We start from the raw sequence: 9,151 nt of genomic DNA, 5'->3' as shown, positions 1-9,151 counted from the left end.
ATTGCTCTTTTACTACTGATATAGATGGCTGTACTCATTCTATTTTCCATTCATCTCTTAATAAAGATGTGAACACTTGGCATTGCAAGCTTGGGCACCCCAATGCCCAAACCTTAAGCCGATTATTACCCCAATTACCACACACTGGCACCCTAAAAGATTTACAATTTCGCAATTCTTGTCAGTTAGGTAAAAGTCATACTCTTCCATTCCCCATTTCACAAAGTAGAGCAACTCAGCCCCTTGCACTAATTCACACAGATCTTTGGGGTCCTTCCCATGATCTCTCTATTGATGGGTACAAGTACTATGTACATTTCCTTGATGACTATAGCAGGTACACTTGGATCTTTCCCCTCACCTTAAGATCCCAAGCCTTTAAGGTTTTCCTTAAATGGAAGGCATTAGTGGAAAAACAATTCAATTTGCCTATCAAATCTGTTCAAGCCGATTGGGGAGGGGAATATAGACCTTTCAAAAGGTTTCTTGAAGATCAAGGGATACACTTTCAACACCCATGTCCCCATACTCATGAACAAAATGGGAGGGCAGAGAGGAAACATAGACATATCAATGAAACTGGCCTTACTCTTTTGGCCAAAGCTGGATTGGGAATGACATATTGGTGGCATGCATTTAGTTGTGCTGTTTTCACAATAAATAGGTTGCCAACAAGAGTTCTAGACTGGTCATCTCCTCTTGAGGTACTATTTCACAATAAGCCTGATTATTCTCTCCTCAAACCATTTGGATGTGCATGCTTCCCCCATTTGAGGCCCTATAACAAACACAAGTTGGAATTTCGATCCCAACAATGTCTTTTCTTGGGCTATTCATCTCATCACAAAGGCTATATTTGTCAAGCACCAGAAGGAAGGATTTACATAGCTCGCAATGTTATTTTTAATGAAGTTTTCTTCCCTGGTGAATTTAATAACTCAGCATCAGTTTCTGCTACCCCACCACAGGTACATACTGCTCCTATTACCCCTATTAATTTTCCTCAAACATCTGGTGTTCAATCTCCATCTACTAATGTTGTTGCTCCTTGTGTTTTGCCACTGGGCTGTTCTAATCGTGCAACAACTGGTGCTGCCACAATTGCAACACCTGGTGCAGCTGCTGCTACAACAACTGGTGTGGCTGCTGCTATAAATTCACCAACTGGTGTGGCTTCTGATGCACCATCTGGTGCTGTTCCAAATGCACCACCTGGTGCGGCTGCTGCTGAAATAACTAATGCGGCTGCCACAAATACACCACCTGGTGTGGTCTCTCATGCACCACCTGATGCCCTTACTCATGCACCACCTGGTGCACTACCATCTGAGGCTCAACCACTAATTCCCAGCATGCCCGACCCTCTTTCCAATGATCCTCTACCCACTACTACCATTCCTACTCACCATAAAACTCACCCAATGCAAACTAGATCAAAGAGTGGCATTACCAAACCCAAAGCCTACCTTGCCACAAGACACCCCTTACCCGAATCCCTCCTCCCCACTGAACCAAGAAATATAAAAGAGGCTCTCAATAATCCTAAATGGCTTGCTGCAATGACCTCAGAATTTCATGCCCTCAAGAAACAAGGTACTTGGACATTGGTTCCCTATGATCCATCCATGCATATGATTGACAACAAATGGGTTCACCGAATAAAGTTAAATGCTGATGGTTCTTTGGACAAGTATAAATCACGACTAGTTGCCAAAGGGTATCTCCAAACACCCGGAATTGACTATCATGACACCTTTAGTCCGGTTGTAAAGCCTACCACAGTTCGTATTGTCTTAAGCATTGCTGTCTCCTCCAATTGGCCAGTTAAACAACTTGATATAAGTAATGCTTTTCTTTATGGCAACCTTGAAGAAACCGTGTTCATGAAACAACCCCAAGGCTTTGTTGATCCTACTCATCCAAATCATGTGTGCCTCCTACACAAAGCCTTATACGGTTTAAAATAAGCCCCTCGGGCATGGAATGGTCGACTCAAAAACACTTTATTTCAATGGGGATTTAAAGCATCACGCTCTGACAATAGTCTCTTTATATATGGCTCGGGCAACTCTCTTGTATATCTCTTGGTATACGTTGATGATATATTGATTACAGGTCCTAATCCATCCTTGATTTCTCAATTAATCTCTGATCTTAACAGAGAGTTTTCATTAAAGGATATGGGTCCTCTTCATTACTTTTTGGGGATAGAGATTTATCGTGATGCTACTGGTATGTACCTTACTCAAAGTAAGTACATAACCGACATCCTCACTCGAGTTCATATGGAAGGAGCCAAGTCTTGTCCTAATCCAACAAGCTCAACTACCAAACTAAGCCTTTGTGATGGGGAACCTATGGCGGACATTACTCTATACCGAAGCACTTTGGGTGCATTACAATATCTTAGCCTCACACGTCCGGATGTAGCATATATCATAAATAAACTTAGTCAGTTTATTCATGCTCCCACGGTTAAACATTGGGAGGCATGCAAACGGCTCCTTCGATATCTCAAAGGCACACTCAATGATGGTTTATGGCTTTCCTCATCTGATTCAATGCAACTTCATGGCTATAGTGATGCTGATTGGGCCAGTTGTCTTGACGATCGACGATCCACGGGAGGCTATGTAATGTTTCTGGGCAAAAATCTGGTGTCCTGGTCTGCCAAAAAGCAGCAGGTAGTTGCACGATCCTCAACCGAAAGTGAGTTCAGAGCTAGCAAATGCTGCTGCTGAACTAAAATGGATTACATCCTTGTTGTCCGAGCTGCAGGTTTCGAGTATTCATCCTCCTATTCTGTGGGTTGATAATCAAAGCGCCATATCACTTGCTGCAAATCCTGTATTTCATGCCCGAAGCAAACACATCGAAATCGATCTTCACTTTGTCCGAGATCAAATAATAGCTCAACAACTTTCAGTTCGCTTTGTCCCTTCCATAGATCAAATTGCTGATCTTCTCACAAAACCATTGTCTACAGAAAGATTTTTGTATCTCAAGAACAAACTTCAATTAGCTACTTCTAAATTTCGTTTGAGGGGGGATATAAACCTATTACCTACTTAGTTAGTTAATACGGTTATAATTAGTTGTAGTTAGTTAAAGATTGTTTCAAGATTCTGTTAGACAGTTGCTTCAGTTTTGTATTTGTACAATTCACTATAAATAAAAGGGACTAAGCTAACCATTAAGGTTAAGCTTTCTTTGGCATCATTTTCTTTTCTTCTTATTCTTTTCCTCTGTTTTCTTCTGGTGTGTACCATTTGGTATGTACCAGTTTATTGAATGCCATTGTAAAGTTCTTCACAATGCTAAGACAGAGAAGAATCAGTTACAACAACCAACTGACAGCTCAAACCACAACAACTTTACAACAGAAAATAACAAACTAGCTAACAGTTGTACAAACTAACAAAACTAACTTCTAACTGTCTTAACAGTTTGTCATCACTCCTTTATAAAATCTAGAGAATATTTCTTTTGGCTCCTTAGAAGTTCTTATATTGTTGAATGCGTGCTGTAATATTTATTATGTAAGAGGATGGAATTGTCAATAACTAAACAAACTAGAATAGGTTGGCTTTTGCTATGCTTTTCCTCTATTGGTATGCATTTTTCTACACTAAGGTGGCGTTTGGTTGGAGGTAATGAAATAGAATAAAATGGAAAGGAAACAATTTTCATTCCATTCCTTTGTTTGGTTCTATTTTAAAGTATTGGAATGGCATTCCAATGGAATGCTCTTTCCACCATTTTGGTGGAATGGGCTATTCCATTTTAAAAAGAAAGGAATGACCATTCCAATGTAACAAGAAAAAAAAATTATTTATTTATTTATCAATTTTTTTTTATGCATTTTAAATTTTATTCCATTCCATTCCTATTCATATTCGCATTCCCATTCCTATTCCTATATTTTCATTCCTCCCAACCAAACGCCTCCTAAACGTGTAACATTATTATTCTGCACCCAGTGTTCCTAGAAGAAAAAGAAAATTTACCTGTTATATTCATCTTTCGTAATGACTTATTTCGACAGTAAGTCTCTCAATTATTTTGGTGTTGTTTCAATTGGAAATGGAATTCGATGATAAAGAATAGATGATGTTTGTATATATGAAACCCATGGATGGAATGTAGGACAAGATATTTTGGTGAAATGAATAACTAAAGGTGCACTATTTTATGATATACTGGAAGTCGTATGCTGCTAATGACACGGCACCAGGCAGACCATAATTGTACGGAAAGATTTCTCATGAAGTAATTATATCAGATGATGCTCTCAAAGAGTGCGCCTCTCCCATATTCAAGAAAATTGACCTTGCTCATGATCAACATCATTAAAGTCAAGCTCACGCAATATAGTATGTGTATTGTACATATAATTGTATATACATGTACTACTATTTTATTTATTAGTAGTTTTTAAGGTGGTAAAAATATGTGTATATACTATATTGATTGAGACTTTCTGTGACTACTTAATCTTTTTATTATAACTTATAATAAGTGTTTAGGATGAATACTTTTAAGTGATTAGGGTGTTAATGAACTTTAGTTCACGTCACAAATCATTTGTATTTATGTGTTGAACCAAGTTACAATAATGATGTTTTTGTTTATGCAGGGATCATTTAAGAGTCTTTTTAACTCTTCGTGCCCAAAATCCTTCTAATCCTTTTATAGTAAATTTATCTCTCTATTTATAGGAAAAATGGATGAGTCTTTTGAAAAGGGGCTTAGCCCGCTCCTCCAACCAGCTGTAGTCTACTAGGCTATATTTCTTAACAAGGAAATGCCTTTTTGTTGCGGGTTTGTTTGATAGGCTAGACAAGCTACAGTATACTAACTTCTAAGTCAGAGAAGCTGCTTGAAGAGCTGGCCGGAGAATGGCCAGACAAAGAATTACTTGCCCAGGGTACGGGCTGGTCTTCAAAGAGAAGCTCGAGCATGTCTAGATCTATCTGGTGTTTACCTCCCCAATGGTTGCGCCTGTTCATCTGTGCAAAAAGGAAAGGGAGGTGAATATCTGGACAACACAAGGAGCATCCGAACAACATATAACCAGTCAGCCACGGTGAAAACACCTTGGATAGGCCAGCTAGGGTTCCTAACAGATTTAAAACAACCTTTTCTATAAAAAGAAGCCATTAAAGTCCAGGTTCTTCATGTTCTTTGAAACTCAAAGTCCAAAATGAAGAAAACAATGCCAAGATTCAAGTTTTCTTTCCTAAAATTCCTACATTCATCTATCCTATTGTATCCGTGCAACTATTGAAGCTGGGGTTTCTCTAAAACCACGATGTGAAGGTTTTTTGCATCCAACAATGGCAAAAAAAAGGAGACATTCATTGCAAAAACATAAATTTCCAAAAGAAAAAGAGAATAGATAAAGGGACTTACTAACTAAAGAATGTTGATTCAAGGTTTGGACAGGGACAATTAGGGTGGTGACTTCCTCTTTGAATGACGGTGGAATCATAAGGTTTCTTGAAGCTTTCTTGCTTCTCCTCTCTAGTTTTCTTTTTCAAGAGATGGAAAATGAAAGTAAAAAAATTGAAAGAGAGTAAATGGCCTTTATATAGGCTTCAATTTGGTTTCTCCCCAAAAAAACTAATTAAAAAATTAATTCCCACTAAAAGTATTATAGGAAAGTGGAAAGAGAAAAAAAAGAAGTAATCATGGGAATACAACTGTCAGCATGTTTCCCACAAAATGTGCTTTTAAAACTGGCATCATGAAGAGCTTACAATTAATAGTCAGTTAAAGAGACAGAAGTGTGACAGTCCATTGCTGCACGATACAACGGTTAAGGTACTAAGCATGCGAGGCCCACATGCTTGGTAGCACCCAAACATGTATCTAAAGTCCCCCTCCATATAGATGTTCGTACGAGGACTTGGCAACAAATGTTATCCTAAAGTGTGCACAACGAACGTTAGGGGTGTACATCAAACCGCTCAAACCGCCCGCACCGCACCACATCGCAAAAAAAATGCGGTTTGAAATTCTTCGCGGTGCGGTTGCGGTTTGAATTTTTCCTAAACCGCACGGTGCGGTGCGGTTTGCGGTTTGGAATTATTAAACCGCAATTCAAACCGCACCGCACCGCATGTTTTAAAATTTTAATTTTAATATTTATTTAATTAAGCCCATACATATGAGCCTAACCCAAGCCCATAAATCTTAGGACAAAATCCATAACTCTTCACAAACCCTCTCTTCTTAGCAACAAACCCAAGCCCATACATGTATATTGAAATTTGGAGCTAGAAGTTTGTGTTTGTACATTTATATTGTTGTTGGAATTTAATTAGTTTCAAGTTTATTATTTTGATTTAGGTGTGTTGTTGAAACTTTAAAAAGATTATTAACTTATTGTTGTTGTTATAACTTTTATTAGTCTCAAGTTTTGGTTGTATTTTCTTAAGTGTTTTGGAATAATTATATTAATGATAGTTTAATTATTTTGTGATGACTTCAAAAAAAAATGTGATAGTTCAAACCGCATAAACCGCAGAAACCGCACCGCACCGCATTATTTTTTGCGGTGCAGTTTTTGCAGTTTTTTAGTATCGCGGTGCGGGTGCGGTTTGGAAAATTGGAAAAACCGCATGTGCGGGTTGGTTTGAAAAAATGGTTAAAAACCGCACCACCCGCACCGCGAACACTCCTAACGAACGTGGCCCTTACACATGGCACAATCTAGCCATCTCATTAATCTAGTAAAGAACTGTTTGGATTTATTTTACCAGGATCTAAATTTACTAACATGTATGTTTCATTAACACCCTAAACATGAATTCTCTAATACGATGAAATTAAACACATAAGAGTTTAGAAAACACTTACATTGATGCAGCAGAATAATAATGGCTCCTTCTGCTCAGATCTCTAACCCTTGTTCCTTTATGTCGCAGAGTAATAACAAGATCTGAGCTTGAATCTCTTTCTCTTCTTTGGGTTGGTTACCATCGTCTTCTGCACTATGATTGAGTACTTGACTTGCTATGTGTGGGCATGGTACTCTATTACTATGGCTTGAATTGATGAAGAACAATGAATAAGGTGCGAAATCCCTATAGAAAGGAGTCTCTCATCTACCAGTCAACAAAGAATGAAAACTAGGTTTAGGTTGGTTGAATTAAGTTGTTGGATGAGATGAGAGCATCATGTTCCTTTTGTAGTATTTCAACTAGGGTTTAGGATTATGTGGATTAAAAAAAGAATAAAATAATGGGCAAAAATTCTCACTAAATGGCCAGCCACTAATGGGCCTCACTAGTTACAATTTTGCCACATTATTTCAACAACTTATTCTTCTTTCAATAATACCATATTTTCCAATTTCATTCCTATAAATATCAAAACTATTTATTTAATAATTATAATTAATTATCAAATAAAATTTCTATTTATATTATTTATTAATTAGACCTAACAAAGTCTCTTTCAGTCATAACGTAATGTCACAATCAATCTGAACGTGAAATTTAAAAGTTCTCAAAACAAACCAAAATTTGCGTCTCTCCTAAAAACTAAAAACCCACAATCACAACCACAACCGCAACAGTGTCTAGTTCACGAGGTTTTTTCGAGTACAAATTTTTGCCAAAATACATTCTCAGGAAATAAGGTTGTCTGTAAGAGACAACGAAGACAGTGTTGGGTTTTATGCCCTAAATAAAAGTCTGTTTCAATGTAATCCAGATTATTCTATATCAATAAAGTAACAGAAGTAATTTTTCATTCACTTGTGTAAGTTTTGGTTCACTTAATCAATTGCTTGTCTATTTGATTTATAAATTCATCCAAACCCTTTTCACATACTTGAACATGTTTATTGTGTTGTCAACACAGTGGAAAATAAACATGACTATGTGAATAAAGTATTCCTAGATTTATCAGAACACTGGGTTTCACTGATATGACAATCTACAACAGAGTTTACTTACATTTGGAGAAATGTTATGTTCTTTCCAGAACATAGGTTAAAGTAAAGCTCAGGTTGGATGCATGGAGTATGCATTGGAATGGACCGATATTGAACTTTGAATTAGATTTTGAAACTTACCGTAAACATCTATTCAATTCAATATCAGAAGTTGATCCTAGATCACATGATCTAAATCCTGATATGGTTAGGCTTAATTTCAAGAGTGTTATTCGTGTTCTTTGATTTGTTAGTTAAGCCTAAAACTGTAGTCTGGGCAATACATACATTTTGGGAACACGGTAGTGCGATTGAGTGGGAGCGCTAACATAAATATGGAATCTATAGCTTCTATCTGGCGAATAGTAAGCAAAGGGTGATTTCCTTCGAGCTTAACCAAACGAGATAAATGATTGAGTACTCATTTCACTTAGTTGAAATATCATTTATACAGGGTTAAGTGTTTTAAGGATAAAATACATTGTAGGGTGTTACGGTAATCTAAGTCCCTTTACAGTGTAGATCATCCATATAGAGGATCATTGATCACATTAGGATTATAACAATGGATAACTAATAATGTGTCTATATGGTGGAACATATAGAGCATTCTATATACTGAGAGTGCAATTCTGAGTTCTATGTGTGGATTCAACGAAGAATTAATAAGTCAGTGAATTTAAGTGGTAAATTCAAGATCTGCTTATTGGAAGCTCGGATATATAGACCCATGGTCCCCTCACTAGTTGAGATGATATTACTTGTAGGACTCATTTAATTGATTTTAATTAATCAATTAAGAATTCTCAAGATAAACTTATCAGTTTGAGAATTTAGCACTCATTAAGGGCAAAACAGTAAATAGAGATTTTGAAGGGCATATTTATTAATTAGGAAACTTTAATTAGTTTCATTATTAATAAAATAAATGATAATATATTATTTGATAATTATTTTTAATTATTAAGTAATTAGATTTATCATTTGAACAATGGAAATGGCAATATTTCACAAAAAGGGAAACTATCAAGTGTAGGAAAAGGGAAGTTGGAAAAGAGGCAAGCCTTGTTCCACATTGCCTAGGCCGGCCCCCTTTACCTTCCTTTTCCCTTGATTTTCTCAGTTCAAAATGTCAATCATAGCCCTTGGTGGTCTTCTATAAATAGAAGGCAAATGCTTCAGAGTTTCATACAACTGAAAAGCTTTTCA

This window comes from Cannabis sativa, chromosome X, assembly GCF_029168945.1.
Source record: "Cannabis sativa cultivar Pink pepper isolate KNU-18-1 chromosome X, ASM2916894v1, whole genome shotgun sequence".
NCBI lineage: Eukaryota > Viridiplantae > Streptophyta > Magnoliopsida > Rosales > Cannabaceae > Cannabis > Cannabis sativa.
This window is presented reverse-complemented; position numbering follows the sequence as displayed.